The 25,628-nt window shown below is 36.7% G+C and overlaps 1 protein-coding gene across 2 annotated transcripts in view; it reads left to right on the forward strand.

Moving 5' to 3' along the window:
• Positions 1–6,238: 6,238 nt before the first annotated feature.
• The window catches only part of LOC123670978 (lysine-specific demethylase 3A-like), a 132,149-nt gene continuing 112,759 nt past the window's right edge, over positions 6,239–25,628 (forward strand). For both annotated transcript variants that reach the window (XM_045604590.1, XM_045604591.1), the window contains exon 1: positions 6,239–6,620. The gene's annotated coding sequence lies outside the window, so the exon portion shown is untranslated. The remainder of the gene's footprint in view (positions 6,621–25,628) is intronic.

Consider the following 25,628-nt stretch of genomic DNA (forward strand, 5'->3'; position numbering starts at 1 on the left):
CTATGATTCTGATGAAGCAGTCAACACTAAATCTTGCTTGAAACTTAAATTTGTTATTTTGTATTTAATCTGGTTGTAATAAAATTATTGGATGAACTGAGCCGAATTGCCGCCCCTCAAAACGCTGGCCTTGACGTTTTTTCCGAGAAAAACGTTAGCATCGAATTTCTCGATGACGAATGAAAAATCTCAAAGGTAATAGAGAAACACGATACCTTATAAAGGTTTCATTAGTTGACCCCCCATATCATTGAGAAAAATAGACCTAAGGGCCTAAGGTAATGCAGTTTTGGGTAAGAACGCAAGGTACACTCTTTGAAATTTTTGATCATATATCATATGTTAAGTTTTCGTAGATTAAATCAAAATTGGTTCACTGAATCTCATTTATTTAATGTATTTATTGACATCATTTCAGTTTTAATAACGGTCTTATCTCTGGTATTTAATTTGGTTCATGAACTGAAGTTGAGGCGGTTCGTTATCCATCGAAAATAATACTTTGATAGCTTTATTCGAGATTTTCGCAATTATAGGCTCATATTAACATTTTATCGAATGAAGCAGAATGGCATGGAACGTTGCCAGTTAACATAATTCATTCGATTTGGAAACATGAAATCCTGAGCTGATACATTCATTCCTTTGAATAATTATATCAGCTCAGGTTATAATATAAAAACTTCTTCCAATTAGTTTTCGAAATCAATCCGCTAATAGTCTGTTAATAGAATGCTCAACAAACGATATAATTGATATCTTTATTTATTCTAGCATAGAGAACTTACGAATTCGCCGAATATGATCTAAAAATTTGACCAAAATTGTACTTCATCTTCGAAGAATTCGACATGTTATTAAAATGAATTGAATGAATATTATATTTGTATACCCATTGCTTTTCAACGTTGACGTTCTTTTTTTTATTGGAATAAATTTTAACATCTTTACATTGGGTGTGCGTCTTTTGAACTTAAAGATAACTATAAATAAATAAATAGACAATGCTCTTTATTTCAAACCATCATGCTACATAACATTGTAAACAATTAGAAATGAAATTGTGTCAAAGTGAAACGTGTTCATCCAGGAAGGTTATGCACAATGAATTCCTCGATGTTAGATGAGTACCTATATTGTTACATTGCCAGTAACATTTTGTAAATCTTTCTTTTGTATACATTGATGTTAGTTTTGTTTTGATATGCATACAATGTTGTTCAATAAGTTCTGTAGTTCAATGAGAAAAACACAATTTCATGGTTTTAAATACATGTTATTATTCAGTATAGTCTCCCTGAACTAGGGACATTTTGGCGCCCCAGAAATAAATACAATTTCGCCGTCCTGCTATGCCTGAATCGTCTGTTCGATTTCAATAAATTTGACAATTTTTTATTTTACTACTAAGAGTGGTTTTCTCACCAAGAAAAATATTTTTGTAATTAAGTATGTCTTGTTTTATTAACTTTGCGGCCTTACAATTTGGCGCCCCGGCAAAATGTCCATTATGCCGGTCCTGGCGGCGGCCCTGCCCTGAACATCAATACACTTGTTCCAACGAGATTCCAATTTATGAATTCCATAATTTTTTTTTTGGTTTGGAAACAGATGGAAGTCGCTAGGGACAAAATCTGGTGAATACGTTGAATGCTATACGAATTATAATTGAAATTTGTGGATTTGAGCCATCATCAAAATGCTCTTGTGACACGGTGCTTTGTCCTGATGAAAAATAATTTCTTTGTTAAACAAACTGTGTCTTTTTCCACGAATTTTTCCTTCAGTTGGTCTGTAAGGTCACAATAGAGTTTAAAATTTATTGTTTTACTAGTTTTCAAGTAATCCACAAACAAAATTCCTGTCGCATCCCAAAAAACTAGTGTTAACACCTTCCTGGCCGATTTCTGGACACGAAGTCGTTTCGGAACCTAAGAACCAGGTTCACATCACTCTTTAGCCTCTTGTTTTAATTCAGTATTATGGCGATAGGCCCAATTCAGGTATCATCCATAGTGATTACTTGATACACAAAATCCGCTTTATCCTTTGGAAAACGCTTTAAATATTGCTGAGAAAGTTGCATTCGAATATGTTTTTGTTCCATTGTTAGCGAATGCGGCATCCATTATGCACACAGCTTTCTAAAACCCAATACTTCAGTCAATACTCAATGAGATTCCTAGGGCTTCTGCTTAATCTCTTTCATTCACTCGACGATTTTCCAATACAATATCCTGCATTTTTCCTACGATTTCTTGCTGTTGATTGGTGCTGTTATTGGACGTCCTTGACGTGGATCGTCCATTCAACAACCATTCTTTCTACTGTACTAATTTGAAGGCAAAGAGTCCCTATACACTTCGAACATTCATTCATATATTTTTTTGCTTTTAATCCTTCCAAAAATGAATTGGCAGATTGAAATGATTGGAATTTTCAGTTATTGTTTTGCGTTCTCATAATCAACTTCAATTTGTGTTGAAATAATGCCTAGAGATGAACTAAGTAAACGTAATCAAATAGATGAACCATGAATGCGCAGATTTATATAGATCAAGTCATTGACAATATGATTCCTTTGTTTCATGTAGCTATTGGGCCAAACTTCTTATTTTTGGAAGATAATCCGCCACCCCATCGTTGCGATAATTATCGATGACGCTCTGGAAAATCATGATATTCTGCATTTGACCCTACCCCTTCGGTCCCAGACCTCAATCCTATAGAACAATCTTGGGATCAGCTAGAAAGAGCTTTGGATTCTCATTAACCACCTCCTTCAAGAACCCAGACGGCTTTTACCGCAACTCTGGAGAAAAAATGATAAAGAAGAAGAATATCAAAACGTCATTGGACTCTTCGACGCCAGTTTCTTCTTTCACTTTCCAGAATAACTGGATCCCTCAAGATATCAAGGATCTTATCAGGGAGAAGTACAGAGTGAGGAGTAGATCTCAGAACACATTCAGATCTGAGGACCTTCGAGTGTTCAATAAGCCAACGCTAGAGTCAAGGAGGATCTCATAAAAATCTTAAATGATCGATGGCAAGAAAAACTAATATCTCTTTCCAAGGAAGACAACAATGTTTGGCGAAGGGCCGAAGCACTACTCTCTGATCGGAAATCAACCTCACCGATTCACCGTCTACAAGGAATGGGACATAGTCCAGAAGAAAAGTCTCAAGCTTTTGCAGATAACCTCGAAAACCAATGCAGCCCTAATTCCAGCTATGCGGACTTGGACCATATTGAGGACGTCAACCGCAAAGTGAGAAGGGACTTGAAAAAGGAAGCTATTAGTTTTGCACCTGCTCGGGAAATCCAGAATAATGTCAAGTATTATGAAAACGACACCAGGCCAGGACGTTGTGAAACCTCCCTTGAAAAGCCTTTGTAACACTGACGAATATAGTCAATACTATGCTACGATTATTAAGTCCCTTTCCAAAGGAACGGAAGAAAGCCTACGCAGTTTCGATCCACTAGACCGGCAAAGACGTTAAATTTCCGCAGAACTACCGCTCGATCAGTCTTCTCTCCTTCATAGAAAAGATAACGGAAGAGATCATTTTGAAAAGATTGAAGGCAATAATGGAAGAAAAGATGGTCATACCGTTGGAACAGTTCGGTTTTCAAAGCCAACACTCTGCTGTGCAGCAAGTGCTTCGAATAGTAGAACAAATCATAGATGGATTTAACCGCGAACAAGTAACAGGGGCTGTGTTCTTGGATGTGGCCAAAGCTCGATATATTATGGGACTGCTATACAAACAGCTTGCTGTCAGTTCCCCACTATTCATGGTTCAACTTGTAGATCTCTGCCGTCTCCTTTATTGTTTACATTGTATGTATCCGACATGCCGAAAACGGAGAAAACCTCTATGGCACTTTACGACAACCGACATTCTTGACAGTTTGTGGTGTCCCAAAATGGCAACGAAGTACTCGAAGTCTCGAGACTTCAATTTGGTTCGCTCGATGGGGACTTGAAGTGAACCTTGAGAAGGGTGAGGCTGTTCTCTTCAGCCGAAAGAAGAAAGGTCCCTAAGGACATGTCGTAATGTTCTGATCAAAAGGAAAAACAAGGCCAAATATCTGGCAGTAATACTTGACAAGAAGCTTTATTCTTATTATTATTATTTTAAAAGATACAAAGATGAAGAAAAAACACCTTAGGAGATAAATGTAAGGAACAAAAAAAAACATTATAAGCAAAAATGGAATCTAGTCTGTTCTTGAACGAATTCACACTCTCAGCACCCACGACACTCTCCGGTAAAGAGTTCCACCTACCGAATACCCGATTCGGCAGGAAAGACTCTCTCGCACGTGTACGAAACACCTCGTGGTATAACTTATACCGGTGGCCCCGGAGATGATTTTCGTTCATCATAAAGATGTCAGCGAGATCACCACCAATAAAATTGTTTAAGATGCGATATGTCACAATCAAGTCACCCCGAACACGACGGTCATGAAAACTACTCAACTGGAACATCTGAGGTCTCTCCTCGTAAGATGGTCGAACTCGCCCAAAAAGAATCCTGATTGCAGAGCGCTGTATTCTCTCCAAACGTTGTTGATCACAAATCAGGTGAGGAGACCACGTGGGCCGGCGTGTTCGAGAATCGGTCGGATGTAGGTTATATAAAGCTGCCTGCAAGTGACAATCGAACATCTGGGAAACACCCGCCGTATCAGGTACAACATCTTACTGGCTCTAGAGACTAAATTACCCACATGGGCAGACCAGGAGAGATCCTCTGTAATGATGACATCAAGGTCATTATGCTGCCCGCATGACTCCAGAACACGGCCATCAAAAAAGTATTGATGCCTCGGGTTGTATCTACCAAGATGAAGGACCTTGCATTTATCCACGTTTAGAGGGAGGAGCCATTGGTGACCCCACCCATCCAACCGCACCAGGTCACCTCGAAGCACATCAGGAAAGCGTGCATCATAAAATAATTTGATATCGTCTGCGTATTGAGAACAGAAAGCCGAAAGTAAGTGTGGGAGATCTGAAACGTAAATCAGAAAAAGAAGCGGACCCAAAACAGAGCCCTGAGGGACTCCACTAATAACTGCCCTGACATCCGAAAAAGAATCACCCACTCTAACCGAAAAATACCTGCCAGTGATGAACGAACGGAGCCAAGCCAATAAACAGCCTCTAATGCCAAAATGCTTACATGGAAACAACTTGTCACATCAGCTGGGACGAAGGGAAAGATAACAGGGGCAGAGTTGCAAACGCTACCTTGCAAAAGCAGCAGAATGTCTCTCTGCAACAAGCTTCTTCTCCATAAGTCCACCATTGGTCCGGTCATGACATAGTTGTCAGCAACGTACGTGCAAAAGCCATTCATAGACCTAAGTGTGGACTGTGGAGACCTTCAATAAAGTGGAAAATCACGCAAAGCCCCTTATAAGGAAGGCTTACGATTATGACGAAAAAGCCTCGAGGAATTACAAGATACAAAGATGGCACTTCCCTAGGAAGAGCGTGTTAAGCCAAACATCGACTGGCACAGAGATTGTGTAATTATTACACAATCATTTTTATTGGTATTTTGCCACCTGCTAGAGCAGAACACAATACTTCACCTGAGGTGGGTTACATTGAGATGGAGCAGTAAAAGGCTAACGGCCTCCAAACTCCAAAAGAGAAAGAAGTTCAAAGTATGCAAAAGTGTTTCAGGGGGTGCTTGATGGTCGAGGAGGCCATACTCCTTATTGAACTCTATTCTTTACATTTTTCTAGAGAACTCAAAATGAATTTTCACCTTAACTGAAGAACTTAAATGACAATGGACAAAATAATGAGTGAGATCAGTGAGTAAACATTCAGATCTATCATCATTGGTCAACCTTAAGATAATGTTGACCTAGGTTCTTCATATGTTCATCCAAGCATGAGTATCTTGACTTTATGAGTTAAATGAACGCAATTAGAAGCTTCCATCGAATTTACACGCAGTAGGAACACGAATTCCTGTACTGAGAATGCAAATTTAACAAATCAAGTGTTGCAAAGACAGAACAGCTGTTAAAGAGAGAACACAAACAATCTAAATCTTCTATGACACGGCATAAACACAGCGAACGCCATGTTCTATCAATAACTCAGCATACGAGACGAGCAGCGATTAAATCTAATCGAATCTGTGGATTAGAAAACGAGGTACCTGCGCTTATTAAAAATACGGGTCCATAACTACTCACGAGGCAATTATGCGGCTGCCATTTCGATCCTTTCACGATGTAATTGTATCTTGAAGAAGAGAGAATCAGAACAGAACTGGTTTTCAACGTATCTAGCGAAGCTGCCGCGATCGTCGGCGTTCGGCCTTCGTCCTCATCCAGAGCCCCACGGATATCACTTGTTGCTGGCTTGCTGGTTTCAGTGTTCGCCAAGCGCAACGCGATCGGCAAATGTCGGCAACTAATTCTTGCTCGAACGCACTTCGGGATTAGTCTTTTGTGATAGTTTGTGTGTGGAGGAACGTTTTCGTTTGACTCATTTCAAGGACATGTTTTAGCAAGATTCGTCACCGAATTATTGGAAATGCCTTAATTAGTGATCATACACACTGTGGATTTATTATTGTTGGTAAGTGGTTGCAATTACGTCGACAAATTAAGGATTAGGACCTGTTCCTTTGTGTTGGTGACTGCCTCTACTCACTGTGTGCCGTGGTTTAGATCCGTTGATTCGTGGAAAAATGGACACTTCACGTTCTCCAGATCTTTCAGGACTGTGAAATATCGATTCTCCGTCGACAAACCGATTTCCTTGGAAAATTCTATGACGTAGGCATAGTCTATGTGTTCATGTGAAAGTGTCCAAGTGCTCGGTAAACGTACATAAGCGCATACTGTAAATCATTAAGCCTTTCGATTTCTCCAGCAACTAGCTCTCTTTACCTATCACCTTAGAAACCGATGAAATCTCATCAAATGTCATCGGACCTATTATCATCAAAATTCTTTTCTATGTTCGAACGGAAACGGAAACTATTGTATAATCTTCAAATCTTATAATTTCTCTTACTGAAATCTTTTTTTCAAGATATTGAATTACGTTTTATAAGGGTGTGGTGCGCTTCCATATCGAATTTCAGGCAGAGACGGAGTATCGGATTGGGTAACGAATGTCTAGGTAGGTGTTTTGAACATTTCGAATAGATTTCTGCATCCTATAAAGTACAATAATGATCGTTGAGCGCAAGAACTACGCACATAGAGTTATGTTGTTAGTTCAGGTGCATAATTAAATATTCCACTTCAAATTGTTACTTGACTGATGAGAAGAAAACTTCAGGCAAGTTCAGTTATTCAATAAAATACCTAGAGGAACATAAATTACTTCCAAGCACATAACAAGTTGTTCAGCTGACCACGAATGTATTAAAATTATCCAACCTACTACTGTGATATTTCCAACCCATATAGTATGATGATATTTCTGGAAATAGTCCTCATTTCACTAACAAATGAAAAGGAACGCTTGATTGCTATTCATTTACTGCATGTAGCAGTTACGTAGGCAGCGTAGTGATTAAGTGTTTCACAACGACGATATTTGTTTCGCAAGTTGAACAAAGTTGGTACCAAGGACTTGGTACTTTCCAAGTTTCAATTCGATGTCAGTTTTTCAACTTGTCAAGTGATAAATAGCTCGTAATTTTTATTCGTCGCATTGAATTGCAAATGAATGTTATCGATTGAACTCGACTGGTCGATTTTCTTCGACGTGGATCAATCGAATAGGTACACCAGAAAAAATGATGCAGCAGTTGAACCAGTTTTATTCGCCCAACAAAAAGTTTTCTATTTCGATGTCTTCAATGTCATTTCAAGGTTGAATCTAGACTGAACTCTAACTAATCAACACAACTCTGGGAAACCTATTGATGTTATTCTTAGTATTATAAATATTAATTTGTTCACAGTAAAATAAATAATTAAATTATCCAAGAATTTGATTGTGAGTGTGTGTGTTTTTCTCATCCAATGTTCTATAAAACTTGAGTTATCAATTATAAGTTTTCATTCATTGTTCTGATAAGTTGAGATTGCAGTTTTTAATTCGTTTTCTTTCTGTTATCAGGCAATTTAGAGTCGTGAAATTGTTGCTACATACTGTGCCAAATCAAACAGATAAAATCTAGATAATGTAATACGCCATGATTATATTTATCTGTAGGAGTGCTATTTTGGTTTGTTAACAGTAACGAATAATCCCGCTGGGAATTTTTATTCGAATCTTTTAATCGTTGGAATTTGTCTAGTAATTTTCCATTTGGCAATATTGTTGGACGTTTGTTTTCATAGAGCAATTGTGCATTTGCTTGCAAGTGGATTTGGATGGAGGTCAAAATTTCAATAACAATTATTAAAAGGTAGTGAGTTGATTTCTTTGTCCATTTCAACAATTATAATTTGAGCTTTGAATGCAGTGTTTTATCGGTATTATAGTAAACGACATATTTTGTCATTATGGTTTACAAACGACCATTTTTTTTTTGGCTATTCTGATTCATCAGTGATGTGATATTGATTCCATTAAAGTCATATAAAGATAAGAACTACCGAATGTTTGTAATTTCCAGATAAAAAGCATATGATACTCTTTCATATGTTGTGATTGATTGAGAAGAATAAACCACTAATGGCATATAATTTAGGTCAATATCGGGGAAGTTGATACGTCATGACTGAAGAGGGGTTGTGGTAAAATAATATTTCTCTAATCTTCAACAGGGCTGTTATTTGAATATGGATTTCTATCGAATTTCATGATAGAAAGGAAGTATTTTACAGAAGTTCATTTGATTTCTACAGTAAGTGGGAGGCTAGGTGGGAGTTTTTTTTTTTAAAGAAGTTGATATCTCCGTCTCTTTTCAACTGGCATCTGTTATGGTTCGTCTTTATTGTTTTTAATTTTAAAATAGAATATTTAATTCAAAAATATTTGATAATTCGATCCAATAACAATTGAAGCCCCACGTTGGGCGCCAATTGTTATGGATCGACAATATATTTTTTTTTTTATTATCTGATCGAATAATCAAATTTCAAATCAAATGTATTCTATTCTAAAACGAAATAACAATATTGTCCATCCATAACGCATCGTATTTTTTTTTTCGATGTTCAAAGCCAGTCCAATAAAAACTAATTCAGGTCATCTTGATTGATTGTTAATGGCAACTTCAGTTCAAAATAAATGATATGGATTGCATGAAAATGATTCTTAATTTTTCTGTGCTTCCTTTTGTTGCTTGCCAGATTGCCAGAAAAAAGTTCTACACATTCGTGGAATAAAAAAAAATCCACCATCCGAAAAGCATATAGATCTGTGGATTATGTGTATTCACCAACTACTGAAACTGCAAGAAATAGTAAACAATCTTCTGTGTAGTTACAATTTAATTTTTCAGCATTATTATTATCATTTGAAAACACAAAAAATGAAACCACACGACCGACTAAGAATATTAGGTTGGAATGCTAAACATGCCTGTGAATTGAGTATCGCACATGACCTACCAAAAATCGACAATTAGCGAAGTACTAATATGTAGGTTGAAATGCAAAACATGCCCGTAAATTCCTCATATGGCCTTCTAAAAAGTCGGACCGACAAAAAAGATGCTGAAGCTGATTTTCCACCGACCTAAAAGTCGGTAGGATAGATGAAGAGGTAGGTTCTGTTTGTATGTAATAGAATACAGATCACACTACCGACAATTTTGTCGATACAGCGATGCCAGTTTTGGGGAAATTCTATGTTACGTGGAGATCTACTACCTATATGGGTTGTATTTATTTTCACAAAAACAGAAATCTGGGATATTTCACTGGAAGTTCAATCACTTGTAGTATTGCTACTGAAAATCTGGAGATAATCATTTTGGAAAGGGCAATACATGTTGCTCACCTACTTTTTAGTTGACTATCGGTCTTGTGCATTAGACCTAATATGAAATAAATTTGTTGCTCACTGCCAGCTGCCTGAGAATTGTTTCATCGTTCCAAATGACTTAGCAAATAAAGCGGTCGAGAACAAGTTTATATATAAGGCAGGTAATAAGGCGTAGGCATTGTGTGATCAGCTCGCATTATTTCTGAGAATAATATGGACTTATCGTCATGCTTGAAAAACATGGTGGGTTTATCATTCATCTGAATTCATTCACGTTAACCTGAATTCCAACAAAATTTTCTGAATTTTACCGCTCTGAAATTACTTTAAGTAATTTCACAAAAATGGTAATTCTACCAATATATTCGAGGTTTTTGTCACTTAAATAGTGCGCCAAGCATTCCTCTCATTCGGAAACGGATAAAAACGTTTGAGGTGACGGTTCAATATAAGATAAACCAAATCCCGGGCATCCAAGGTTATTGAGAATGGAATACAACGTGGAGCGGGTGTTCCGTGATGTTCCCGACCTCTCTATTCGGAAGCGTGCAAGTGCTTTGAATGTGCGCAGATTATGTCTACACCCTCATTTTGCTCGAAGATCCATAGCTGCACCCCTAAAAAATTCCATTGGTGCAAGAATTGGAACCAAGAGGTTAGAACCAGGCAGTTCAGCGCTAACAAACATTCACAAACATCTTGTTTTTGGATGACAGGATCTCATTTTCACCTCGATGGCCACATAAAAAACTGCCGGTACTGGAGTGTAACAATCCGAAACACAACCATCACAAACTCCTTCATTCGTCAAAGGTGGCCGTATGTATGGGCTACAATGTAATCACGAGGAATTATCGCTTCTATTCTAACTTTTTTGAAGATGAAAGGGGACTTACATTTACTGTGAATTCAGAGCGTCATGAACTACAGAACTTTTCTGGTTATATTAAAACATTTATAACAATTAGAACATGGCTCCAGCAGGATGTAGCAACTTCAAACACGACCAATGTGTCTCTGCCACGACTTCGTGAAAGTTTTACAGGAAAATTAATTCCCAGGATAGGTGATACCCTTAAGAAGGATTACCACGTGATTTTTTGCGTATCAATCGAACTTTGGTAACCATTCATTTCCCCTCTGGCGCCCCTGCAGGGACCAAACTTTGTAAGTTGTATGAAGTTGTACATTCACTTCATCTTCTTACATTTTCGAAGCAAATAAATAGAGGGCAGCACTGTACGACGACTTCTACGATATTATAATTCTAGCACTTTTGTAATGAATTTTGGTAGGTTTTTTCTCAAGAATATTTCGAAAATATATGTTCTTTGTGCAAAGTACATATCATAAATTTTTCGTGAAAAACGAAAAGTTGCCAAAAATTTTGGTTTTATGTTTCATTCGCAAATTGGAAATATTTACTTTCTTCTTCTTGATTTGTAATAAGAATTATCTCTAATTTCGTTTTAAATTGAGCAACCAGGTGGTGGTGTTCCCTCTTGAAAAAAAATATTGTCCATTTAATGGGGGTATCATGCTTTGAGAAATTGAAACAATCGCGCCAAAGGTCCATGAATCTCATCAACATTTTTTTGTTCAAATGAGTTGCGAAATAATGAAAAAATGTGTCAAATTTGCAGTGTTTCACTAGATTAAATCGAGTCAAACTATACATTGAAGGTCGAGCATTCAAAGCTTTCACGTCAACGTCAACAGTATAACAATCCAACCTCACCCAACCCAAAAGGGTTGTTTGCATACGTCCCTCGAACAAAAACATCGCCACCCAGAACAATAACATCTTTCGATACGAAAATAGCACCGTCATCGCCATTACACAGCCGGCTAAATATGTAAATAACAGGCGGAATCGTTAGCGTTCCACACGGACTCGAAAAGTAAGGAGTTAAAAGTTTGACCTTTATATGACCGCTGTGCGTGTTCGCCCGTCATCGTCAGGATTCCTCGTTCTGCGCTAATCTCGTCAATAATTATTCTGTCGAGTCCTTATCGTGCCCAATCGTTGGATACGTCTGTTTATGCTCGGCATATCCCGATTATCGAACAAGAGACCGTATTCAGAGTGCGATAGAAAGTTCTGTCGGCTCGGTTCGATCGCCCGCCGCCATCTTGAATCGATTCACCGTGCTCATGGGAGTTCCTAACTCGTTTATTCGTAGGTCAATGCATGTGAGGTTTGCTCGATGACTGGAGAGTCGATAACGTCCTACTTCTGTCGTTGTTATCGCTCGAAGTGAAATTTCCGTTGAAATATGTACGGAGGTATATCAGATTGGGTACATTGTAATATGCAATATCATTGATAAAGATGGATTTCATGGAAATTTATAATGAATAATTGAAAGATGGTAAATGAGAAACTCGGCGTAATTCCTATAGTTCGATGGCGCAGCCGGGATGCGGTCAGCAGATTTCCTCGTGGAAAATTATTACAACTTTGCTTTATTGTAAAAAACTGGATATACATTTATGATTCAAAGTACTGTTATCACTCCATCACTTCTCCCGTTGTATTGCGGCCGTTTGTCTTTCAATGCTCGGCTCAAACGCATTAATTGCGTTCGATAACGATCGCCTGTGATTGTTTCAGTCAATTTTAGCAAATCATAATACACTACGCTGAGCTGGTCCGACCAAATACTGAGCATGACCTTGGAGCCGTGATAATCGATTTGGCCGTCGACGTGGAAGCATGGTTGGGATATCCCCATGATTTTCTGCGCTTGGGATTATCGTAATGAACCCATTTTTGTCTCCAGTCATAATGCGATGCAGAAATCCCGACCATCTTTGCCTTGCAAGTAGCTGTTCACAAGCAAGCAAACGCCGTTCAACATATCTCGGCTTCAACTCGTACGCCACCCAATTTCCTTGTTTTTGAATCATTCCCATGACTTTCAAGCGTTTTTAAATGGCTTTTTGCATTAGACCCAATGATCCTGCCAATTCTTGTTGCGTTTGACACGAGTCTTGATCAAGTAATGCCTCCAATTCTGCTTCTTCGAAAACCTTCTCCCCTTCACCGCCATGTTGGTCTTCGACGTTAAAATCACCGTTCTTGGAGTTTTGAAACCACTCTCCACGTTCTTTCACTAATAGCATCCTCACTATAGATATGTGAGAACATTCGATGAGCATCAACCGCAGATTTCATCATATTAAAGCAGAAAATTAAAACTTCCCGCAAATGACATCGACGATATATTTATTTCGACTACCACATACCGACATCTATTTCAAAACGGCGGAAGCACAGTTGTACAACTAATATTTTTTATTCCAGAGTAATACCAACATCCGTTGGCAACTTTGTCGGCTTTAGGTACGTTCTCGACCATGATACTTTGTACATACAAAGAAATAATATTTCTTTGTATCGAGTGTTCAACTACTGAACTACTACCTAATGCCCGCCACTCACGAAGCGTTTCTTCCAGCGTTTGGTAGCTAGCGTCGAAGAGATTCCAGTCAGACAGCTCGGGACACGGCCGTACGACTGTAAATCAGAGTATGAACTTGACTGCCCAACTGGAATCTCTTCGACGCTAGCTACCAAACGCTGGAAGAAACGCTTCGTGAGTGGCGGGCATAAAGGCGGCCACTCTTGGGGCGCCCGTGGTAGAGCGTTGGAAGCATTTTACATTCGCTTTAATAGGTGGTTGCAACAAAATTTGAATTTTATGGTTATAGTTGACAAGCAACCCCCAGGAAACTCTTAGCAATAAATGATGCTGGGTTATAAATAATAAACGAAAATCCATTAGAGTCGTAATGGTCTTTCTATTGGCAAACTTTCTCTCACAGATAAAGCATGTTTCAATAAGCCAGTTGCAAACTTGTAAATGTAAAACCGGTAATCGGGTAATCGATGTTTATGTCAGGGGATATATTCTGAGTAAATATGACGAATGAATGTGTATTGAGTGAGATTGAGCATATTTTACGAAACATTGTCTGCATTAACTGAGGTGTAAAAGTATTGCATCATAAATTTCATACAATGCTCGATTGTTTCACTGCAGTATTTGATCCCCTATTCCCCTAAGTATTTTCGAAGGTTGTATATTTACTAATTTACCAACAGGCTTCTTGTTAGTGTTGTTTCTAGTTGCTTTTGTTAGGTTCATACGTGGTTTTCACAAAAGTTCAATTAGATGATTAGACCATTTGATTATAATATGAAATCTATGTTGGATACAAGTAAATTACTGAGAAAATTTTCGCTGATAAAAATAAAGAGCTCCCGACAGATTACATCAACACAATATCCATAAGAGAAAAAAAAATTCTTTGTGCAATATGAAGATTCTCGACCATCTGGAACATAAACAAAAGATTCCTAGAGATTACAATTTTATTAATCATCACAAATTGGACGTTATAGGTTTTTTAAGGCATTTGATTTCAGCAAGAAGGCTTGTTATTGCTTATTTCAAAAATGGAATATGAACAAAACAATTTGTATTTACATGCATTTCATCAATTACACGTAACTTTGAAAACAATGAAACCTACGCTTTCAATTCGAAACACTACATTTCCAAATGCCACACGTAATTTCGATACGAAAGATACATGCTAGTAATTCGCAGAAGATTCCGATAGAGGTCACTGCGGTTTCCCATGTTCAGCAATAATCCGATACCCGAACCACAGAATTCGCCCGTCATCGCTTCCCCGTATCGTGTCGTCGATGTGTGTGACATTGAAGTGCCCTCTAAACTTTTCATTCATTCCTCCTTGATCGATACGAGCCGCATACTAGTCAGATAAGAGGATCTACGAAACGAAAATGTAAATCGTCCACGATTCAATGGTTTCTCACACCGCGCGCTGCGCTGCCTGGAGAACGTTTCCAATTTTATAATTATAGAACCATCACGCAATAAGCCTGAACCAATGGAGGTCAGTGACTGCGGCCATAGCGGGTTCCCCTCTCGTCCCGCCGGCCCCGCGCATCTCCGCCCCTCCTCCCCGAGCGCTCCGTGCCGTTAAAGCTGATTCAGACTGCAGTTGTTTGTCTCCCCCCCTTCCCGTTCTCCCCGCTCGTCCCTCCCACGACCGGGTTATCAATCTTGTCTACAGAACAATAGGCGCTTACAACCGAAACAACAATAGGTATAAATGGTCTCTCCGCGAGGCAATTGGGTCGAATTGACGACGCGCTGCTCCCCCTATGGGCAGGTTCCGAACGATATTCTAATAAACCAGATAGGTCTCTCGGCATTTTGGGATATTGGCGTTTTGTTGTGCGGGCAAGATCAAGGTCGGCGGCGGTGGATTGCGGTTGTTTTTTGCATTTCCACGTAGGTGAATCGTGGAGCAGCCTTGGATGGTTTTATTATCTACATCTGCTAAAACGCAAATGCTTTTTCTATTGGCTGTTGTTGTAATCCGTTGGTATTTCACAGGTTTCATGATCTCCTTATATTATCTTTGAATTGCTCATTGCAATACGTACCTATTCATTTGTTTTCATCCTCTTCTTCATGGAAGTTTCTTGGTATTATAATATGAGTGTATCTAGGTTTGATCTAGAAATTATATTAACCTTTATTGAAACTGATCTACCAGCTCTATGAAATTTACAACGCTCTATAGATCTACCAGGAAAGTGGATAAAGAAATCTTCCGGGATAGATCCCTGTGGTACTCCTTTCTTTGATATACGTTCTTCAGATTTCAGGAAGTTGCCGCTTTGATGAGTTTCAACAACCTAGATCTTTCAAATATTACTTGACCAAATCCAATGCTACTCCTCGAATCCAATTTTACCTTCTTTTTCAACGAAGTCTTATGGTCTACTCTATCGGAAGTTTTCGACAAATCTAAGAATCAGGCTTCTCTCTCGGCTTCTCTAATATATCCACCGTTTAGAGAATACATTATTTCACATAGAAGTTAATATACTTATGACTGAATTTGGGAAATATCGGTCTCAGGAACACAAAAAATGAACAAGTTCCACTTCATCTTTCACAATGTTTCGGTCTTTATTAGGCCTTCTTCAGGTTAAAAACAATAAATTACTATCAGTGACACATGAACATGGAGAAACCGAATTTTATGTGCCTTAAAATGAGTACATAAATTAATTAAAAACATCAAACATATAGATGACAATACAAAGTGAAAATGTAAAATAAAATTGAAAAAAACTAAGTTATCCAACATCAAAGTGTATCAAGCAAGACATTGGTATGGAAAACAGAACGATCAAAACGAAAAAAAAGAGAGAGACTCATTGTCAGAATAATGAATACTTGAATATTTTCATCTACAGAAAATGGTCATTCAAAAATCAAAAAAAATATATGACATTTGTTGGGATTCGGTGTTTTCTGAAACCATTGAAACTGTGAAATTCTAAAAATTGGGCACTTTGGCTTACTATAAATCTGTTCAAAAACCCACAGAAATTTGTTATGTTGACGGGAATGAAATTTTAGAATTGTAGTACAAGCCAACTTCGTTTGAAAATCAAGTTATTCGAATAAGCTCATCTTAACATCTACAATTTGATCCAAAATTACTGAGCGTTGCCACAACCCTTAAAATATGAAGTTAAAGTTAGCATTTTGAAGAACTCAGAAACTCTTGAAACTTATGATCACGACAATTTTCACAAAATAGTCGTTATAAAATGTCACCAATCAAGATCTGAAAATCCCACTGAAAACTGCTGCTACTGAACATTAATGTATTCTTCTTCAGGCCATTCAATGTTATACATTGAAACCTACCATTAGCTATCTGAATACACTTTTTATGATTGAATACTTGTTTTAATTTGCTATTCGATAATTCCATCCTAGAGCATATAATTGACCTACTTTCGTATTTGAAGAGGGCCATAATTGTTCTTATTCAGTTGAAAGAAGAAGAATATTTAATTAAGTACTAGATTGAATACTACTAGTTTATTTTCAATGCCAAAATCAAGATGAATCAAGTAGTATAGTTGACCATAACATAAAGAATGTAATTGAGAAGTTCCTGTAAAATGAAATAATCAAGGCCAGAAGTTCAAGTAATAATTATAGTCTTAGTTGCATAAAAAGTCTTAATTACCGTACAGAGATTAATTGGATTAATTTCGGAACTAATGTTCAGGACTCAGGAGTAGGTACACATTATAGATCCAATTTAATTGCAAGTAGAGTCTAACTTATCCATCATCTGTTGAATACATAGTCATAACATTCTTTCTATATTCATACCCACATTTTCATACTGATGGCTCCAGAAATATTGAACTGAGTCAAACTAATCGATATATGGGATAAATGTTACAATGTAAATTATTTCCATTTAATAAAGGGATTGCCTTCAGTCTGAATGGCATTAGGTACACAGTAATTTGTTTTGCATCCACACAATTTTTTTTGGAGATATTACTCAATTATCTTATAAATTTCTGAAAATTATGTATAGCAATTAAATATTTTGTTGGATTTCTTTACATCTTTGATAAAGTTTACTTAGTGAACAAGCTCATGTAAAACATAATCTCCAACACAAAACACAACACTATAAATATGTACGTTTGAACACTGATTATTTTAAGGCACATAGACTTAGCTTGTAATTGAAGGGACTTTTCTTGTGGTTCGAAAAACATTAGTGTGCAGATTTCCAGGGGTGGCATAGCTCATTATAAAAATTTAAAATGGCTTTATCTTTTCATCTAGGCCGAATTAGAAAAAAACTGTGAAGGAAAAATTGTTTTTTTTTATCTCAAGAATCTACTACATTATATCTACAAACCAAAGACTCACACTGTATAATCTAAACAATAAAATGAAAAAGAAGTTGTCTGTCTGGTGTCCAGAGCTCTTTTCCGAAAGTATGAAAGCCATATTTTATTTATAATTTCAAGTACAAGTTTTGGAATTGGTAGAATCTAAAAATAGAATGCAACACTTGAGATCAATACATGTTTTAACTTTATATCTTAGGTCAAGTTAGAAATCAAATAGAGTTGTGTCGCTTCATTCATTCTTGCCTATTCGTGACTCATTTTTATTATTGATAATATTTATTCTTAAATTATTTCCATCTCATAATGAATTTCACTTTGCTGGTTTGACACCAGATGTTCTTCGTAGATATAATATAATATTAAATCAATTGATAATAATAAAGACTAAACCTTGAAATATTGTATTGCATTTTATCGTATAGCAATACCCATAACCCACATGTTTTCAATATCAAGAATAAGTTTGCGAGAAATTAATCTTCTCAACTTCCTGCTCTTGACTTTTAGCCTTGAAAATCTGTAGAACAGTAGAACACTTTTCCGAGTTAGGAGGATCAATCTATTTTTGAATGAGGATATATCTGGCAATGTTCGAGAATGCTTTGGTCAGCTTACAGCCTGGAAGTTGAACTTAATATTAAGGGAAGAATGAATAATTTTATTGTCCCCTGAAATTCCGAGTAAAATGACTAAACACCCGAACGAATAGTAGATAGCTGCCAGCATTCGTCGAAAAATGATTCTGTATTCAAATCATGGGCAGATTTTATTATTCTCATCCCCCATCGTAAAGATTGTTGAGACGGGGTGCAGTTCTTGCCCCAAGGCCATTACTGGTTTGTTTTTATTCCAGAATGCCCATTGTGTTAAAGCTTATCGAGACTGAAGCGAGAAGGAAAACAACCTTCGAAGCTCGGGCGCTCTTGTTTTTTTTTACGACCTCTATTATCTTTCGGAATTTATGACCTTGGGGAAAAAATTGTTTTCGTGTCTGAGGATATATGGCTTGGGTTTGATTCGGATAGCCCTGCGTCAACTCACTGCTCGCCATTTATAAACGAATGGAGTTCATAACGCACTAGAATTGAAAGGTCTGCTTGGAATGTAAATTGAGCTTTTTTGTGCCGAACGTTTTTGCGTGAATACAATACATTTTTTTTTCGTTTTGTTCATTCGCGTTTGGTCCTTCATACTTTATTTAGTCGGTGCGGTGAAACAATAAACAATTATCTATTGTATTAGGCGTTCGAAAGAATGCCAGGATTTTTGTTGGTTCGTTATTTCCAATGATAATCTTTAGGGTTTGTTCGACAGAAAATTAGACTAATGTATTGTATTGATATTTACGCTATTCACGTGAATAAGTGCAACAAACTTCTGGGGGTGGCTCTGCATGAAAAAAATTATGACAGTTTGCTATATAATTTTGTTCGCAAATGTTTCGAGATACGGGCTGTGTAAGTTTTTCTCAAAAACTGACCACTCCATTTTTTGAAAAAAAAAATGGTACGCCACTGATATATTTCAAACTGAATAAATTCATTGCTCGTTCAATTAATAGAAAATTCATTAAACAAATGAAAAATACGTGTCAAGATGTGTTTTTTTCATGAAAAAGGCGCCCATTCGAAAAAAGGCATGAGAAGCACAAATTGAAAATTCAAAAATGATTTTTAGCTTGAAATATCTCAGTACAGAGTTGGTGGTAATTGTGTTACACCTATATTCAAAAAATGTCTGTAATCTGTTATGAAGCTTATTTTATTATTTACTCATTTTAGACATTTGAATTCCATCAAAATTCACACAATTTTCATTATTTGTTGAGTTTTTATTCGAATATCAAAATAAGTACATGAATCAAAGACTATATTCTTTTTTTACCATTTCGTTCTATCTCTAGAATAGTTCATTATGTTTACCGATTCAATAACCTCGAGTTCAAAAAACTGGACACGATACTCATTACTAAAACTTTTAATGAGTTTGGGAATAATAAACTATGTATTGTGTAACATTCGCAGAAGCCAAGCGATTGAACAATAGTGGCAAGTGTCTGCCAATTGAGATAATATCTGCCAATAGTTGTCCAAGTAACATGTAAATTTTCGCATTTGAATTTTTGACGTAATTGGATTCTAATTTTCTGCATTTTTATCATCCGCTATTTGCCAAAACCACGATGATCTGAATTCTTTGTGAATATTTTTAGTATCGTATTTAACACTTAACTTTATTAAGGAAATTGTGTTTATAATTTCCGCTTTTATAGTGACGTAAGTCTGGCGTCTACGAAATCTTAATTTAATGTGTTTGATTCGTTAATTTACTGTACAAGGTGTACCAAATTCGATGCTCACTGAAAGCATCTCGAGAACTATAATATAAGACTTGGAAAAAAATCTTCAAGGACACCCGATCTCTTTTTTCGAAATAATAATATATCAGCAAGCAGATCATAGTTATCTTAATTCGTTCTCGAGTTACAGGGCGTTACTGATAAATTACTGTTGCGAATATTCCGCTATATCTTAATTTCTATTTGAGATATTCGAAAAATTCAACAATTTTTTTTGTAATTTTTATGGTTTATATGATAATCATAACAAATCATAGTAATCAATTAACGTTTCAGAGATATGGGGGAGAGTTGGTGTTTTTTAAATGAGACACCCTGTATTTTTCAACAGTTTTTTATGCCGACGGTTTGTCGAAAAGCATACCGTTATTGGTTTTTCGAAAATGTCATCTGTTTCAAAGATATTGTGCTTTTCGACTTCATTGTTTTGATGGGACACCTCATATATAAATATTTTTCATTTCTTTCGAAATTTAATTCATTTTGTATCTATTGTATAATTGTAATTAAGTCATAGATAGAGTGTCTCATTTGAAAAACGTCAACTCTCCTCTTTATCTCTAAAACGGTAATTAATTTCTATGATCTGTTATGAGTATCATATAAGCCATAAAAATTACTGATAAAAAGCTTCGAAATTTTTCGAATATCCCGATCAGAAACGAAGATATTGCAAAATTTTTTTCAGAAACGCCCTCTAACTCGGGAACGAACCAAGATAGGTATCTATCTTATTATTTCAAAAGTAGAGATCGGAGATTCTTGAAGATTTTTCCTCTTAGTCTAATAATTCTTTAGACGCTTTCAGTGAACATCGAATTTGGGACACCCTGTACTTAACGGCCTATTAGCATCTACATATGTAGCTCTCTTGACAAGAAAGACTTGTATCTTTCATCCTTCCCCTCCTGCGATTCCAAAAGCCTATAATCCAAAACAACACGAACAGATAAAGTGAAGTAGCACATAACGCCATCTCTGGAAAGCCGTCTACAGGCTATACGCACAGGCATGCACCTTTCGCCGAGAAAATCAATCGGAGTACGGCTCCAAACGACGAGTCATTCCATCCGCTCGTTCTTCCAACCAACAACCTTATCAATCGCGGGAATCGAAATAATTAGACCCGTCTGAACGAAAATAAAAAAAAATAAAAAATGCCCGTTCCGCGTAACCGGTTTTCGGTTTATCCGAACGAGTTCGCTCGTCGATCGCTGAATGACTCTCGCAATCAAGGCCGGTCGAAATAAGAAGAAGAAGAAGAGAGGAAAAAAAACACGAAATAACGAGCTACGATCAGGTATTGGGTTAGGAAGGAATCGGTCGTTGGATTTTTTTGTTCGGGCTTTGTTTCAGAGAAGTGCGTCCCATCGGCTGGCCGACCGGCTGTCTGGCCGCGGGCCAAAAATGGCCGTGAACAAAGACTTCAGGGGTTCCTCGAACGGGACTGTGGATGAGGAAAGTTTCTAATTAATACTCGACAACTAATTAGTCTTCCCCATTTTTGCACCTTGGAAATTGTTAATTTACTGTAGCAGCTTGAATAGAACACTGGTGTTGTTCAAGCTTTTCCGAATGTAAGCGAAATCTACCGTAAAAGGAGGAACCCCCACTCCCTGAGAGACTGGAAGGGGATGATTAAGATTCTTTAAAACCGGGTTGTATGAAGAATGAAGCAAATCAGCCTTTTCCAGTTAATGCACCAAACTTACAATTAATGTTCTCCATTTGCTAGTATTGATCTAACATTACCCTGTTCATATTTAAGGTATTTCTGCTAACATTCGGTTCAGCTATTTTATTGTGTATTTATATATTTGTTATTTCAATATAACAATCAACAAACCTAGGTTATCGTCAAAACTATGGGTTACAACAGCAATATTAATGATAATAAAGGTCTTTATTCAATTGATTTCGATTCTTCACATTTTCCCAGTTTCAACTAGTCAAATATCAAAAAAGGCAGCTTCAAAAGTGATAGCTGACCAGATAGCGTGTTATTTAGAATTAGAACCAATACTCTTACTACAAAAAAAAACCTTTTATTCAGTCCTATTCTGTAACTCGAATAGAAACGAACAAGTCAGATCGTAATCTGAAAACTCCGAATATTTCACTTCTATCGCATCCAGATTTGGTATTCTGTATCCAATCCTCCACCGAATGTAATTTTAAATTGATATCCATAGACCAATAGTAATTCTACTTGAGTTACAGAATACCAGTTCGAAACGATTTCGGTGATTTCTATTCGATCCATAACATCTCTATTCGATTTGAAGTTACAGAATAGGGCTGATTACCATTTTCATAGGTACGTTGGCCAATTGTCTTTGGTTGGAATATACATATTTAATAAGTGAGTCATGTAAAATGTTGCAATTCTAGTTTTTTGACAGATGACACGTAAATATTTGATGATGCTACAGATGACAGTATTACAGAATCAGAACTAATAGCTTTGAAAATTAATATATGTTGAAAGGATTCTGAACAATGACTGTTTTAAATGAAACATTGAGATTGAGATTTCTAATTTTCATGGTTAAATTTCAGTATTATTATATTAGTTGGTACTCGGAACTTTCCTGTCACGGATCTATCAATTATCTGTCCAAGTTTTGATACAGAAAACAGTTCTGACAACCAACATTTTTCAATGCAAAAATCACTAAACGATATTTATAGAAATATTCCATTGAATTAAATAGAAATAGATTAGAGATTAGAAATTAAATAGAATTAGAATAATGTATAATACTCATACAGAAGGCTCATTCTAACACTTGTTCGTTCAAAAACTGGACACTGGTTTTTGAATTTTGAACTCGTCGACGAATATCAATGCCTTCTTCACTTGTATCATAAATAACTATTGCATGTCGCTTTGATGTTTTGTTCTTATGAGTTTTGGTATTTCTATTTATTTTTGAATTATTCAATTGTTGTTCACCGTTTCCTGATTCAGTGATAATGAACCACCATCCCGTATATTTTGTTGACATTCTTCGTAAATCATATATACCTAAGCCACAATAAAAGGTTATGGGAAGGTTAACTTAACCGTTACGTCATGAGCGAACGCTATGACACCTATGGCGTTTTCGTGCTGGAATCAAATTTAATAGGAAAAAAATGCAATAATTTGTCATAAAAAATAAGGTTTTTTAATGGAAATAGTAGAAGAGTTATGGATGTGAATTTCAAAATATGTCACCTAGCCGAAGATTCCGTAATTAGAACTTTCATCTTATTGAAGACTAATTTCCTTCAAATGAGAACCAAATCTATCGAATACAAGTCGGCGCTTCTTCACACAGTCATTTTATCGCCAAAAAATAAAGTTGAAGAAATTATTCATTTCAAGTGTGACACTCCTTCTATCATCTCCGTGTATATTCTAACCATTACTGCCATTCCCATTCTTCCTCAAACGCCACTTTGTATACGTTCAATCGCTAATGGGCTCCTTGGTAATGATGGTGCATAAAACACGTGGCCTCAAACGTGGAGGTTAACAAAATCGCCGTTGTTCTGGCTACAGGCGATAGTGCTGCGAACGTGCTTTCGCTAATCGCAGACGTGGCTTTCATTTACGTGTTTGAATAAGCTCGAGGCTCTATGCGTCACTGCTCGTTACACTAACAGCTTTCCGACACGTATACAGAGTGTTCATCTGGAGTGAGTTCGCGAAAACTTCGAGTGACCCAGATTTGGCTGTTTGACAGTATGAAAAATTCATGAAAAGCATGTTAGATCATACTTTCGCCGGTTGGAGACCACGGAACTGTTGTATGTATGAGATGTGATTCATTATGATGGTTATTTTATCTAGATGAAGATACCTGATGAATTGATCCTCCTGAAAGTCGGCATGGACAGTAGAGTAACGTAACAATTTTATAACAAATCAGTCGAATAAGTCCCACGCCTTGCGCTTAGATACCATCTTTTTTTAGTAGTACCCAGCTTCCAAAAATGCTTATTTTCTTGTGGTTACAATCAATTGCCCCAACTTTACAGGAAAATTTGGCAATAAGTATTACAAAATTATTATTATTATATTATTCAAATTCTTGGGGATTATTCCACATTTGTATGTTATCAGGCGATAGAAGTACAAGTTGCCTCAAAACTTTCTGGATGGTTTGAGAAGCTGTGGATTTATTGGATTCCACAAAACCCCCTATATTTTGAAGCATTCATCCCGTTGCACAGAACCTCAAAAACAACAATATCTTCTGCATTGCCGATAAAGGTTGATTCCTGAAATAAAAATTCCATTAAAATTTTACTGTTTTTGTGCTTCGAGATTTACCGAATTACCTTTTAGTTCTGACTTCTAATTCAGAGGCAATTCTTCCTTCCAACATCGATACCTTAAAATTCAAGCGAAACTTCATTCTGAACTCTTTCTCATTCCACCTCGTAAGATGATCCAAACGGAACCTAAAATTTCTTGGTGCTATCCCAATCTTTTCTCGAGAATAATTATCATCTTCTTTCACTACTATCATCCCAAGAACGCTTGGAATGCCTATATTTTGGGATGACATGTTTCAAAAAACGAATATGATCAATATTGAATATCAAACACCAAATAACCATTGGAAAGAAATGCCATTCCCATACTCAAATCAATGAACTTGTTTGTTTTGTTCATTTCTAGTTTCTAGACATCATTAACATGGAAAGTAAGGTTATGTCCTGATCTTCCTCAAGGATCTATGGCCTCAACCAACGCTTCGAGGCAAAATCGCTACTCTTTCCACCAGTTGGTGAACTTCCAGTTGAATCCGAGCTCAATATACGATTTGACGTTTATAATACGCAATTTGGCGGTTGATGCTCGCTTGAACTTAATCAATGGTCAACCATCCTTCATAATACCGGCCCTTATTCTTCAGATCTGGCCCTCAGTTGGCTTTTAGTAGACCTCAAAAGAATGTTCCAGAGCAAGAAATTTGTATTTGTATTGATGACAAAGACAAATCTTTCTACAGAAAAGGTATTGAAAAGTTAACGAACCGTTGGAGTACATGTATCACTCTAGAAGGTATCTCTATTGTCGAATTTCTCAAAAATAATTGTTTTTACTGGGAACAAACGCCTACATATATGACTCTCAATTCTTCATATCTCCAAGTGACGTCACGTACATGTTGAGTAAAATAGCGTTTGGACGGCCTCTTTGCATTTCACTGTTTTTATTGCATTTTTCGAAGAATATTTAGGCGGATTGAAAATCTCCATTTTTTTGTGGCCAGTAGACTTCACTCAATAATGAGATAATTTGAAAAAAAATTTTTTTGCCAGGTGACATTCCAAATTTGAGAAACCTTATCCCAGTAACAAACCTATATTTTATCGATATCGCAGTGCATAATGGAAATTTTTTCAAGTATGGTGATAAAAACACTCGTTACAACCATTCTGAGAATAACTCGATATCCTTGTTTACCGACTCGCTTATTAACCGCAATTTAGTGGAACAATCATTCTTAATTATTCCCGATTCAGCAATGGAACGATTAAATTAATT

This window comes from Harmonia axyridis, chromosome 1, assembly GCF_914767665.1.
Source record: "Harmonia axyridis chromosome 1, icHarAxyr1.1, whole genome shotgun sequence".
Taxonomy (NCBI): domain Eukaryota; kingdom Metazoa; phylum Arthropoda; class Insecta; order Coleoptera; family Coccinellidae; genus Harmonia; species Harmonia axyridis.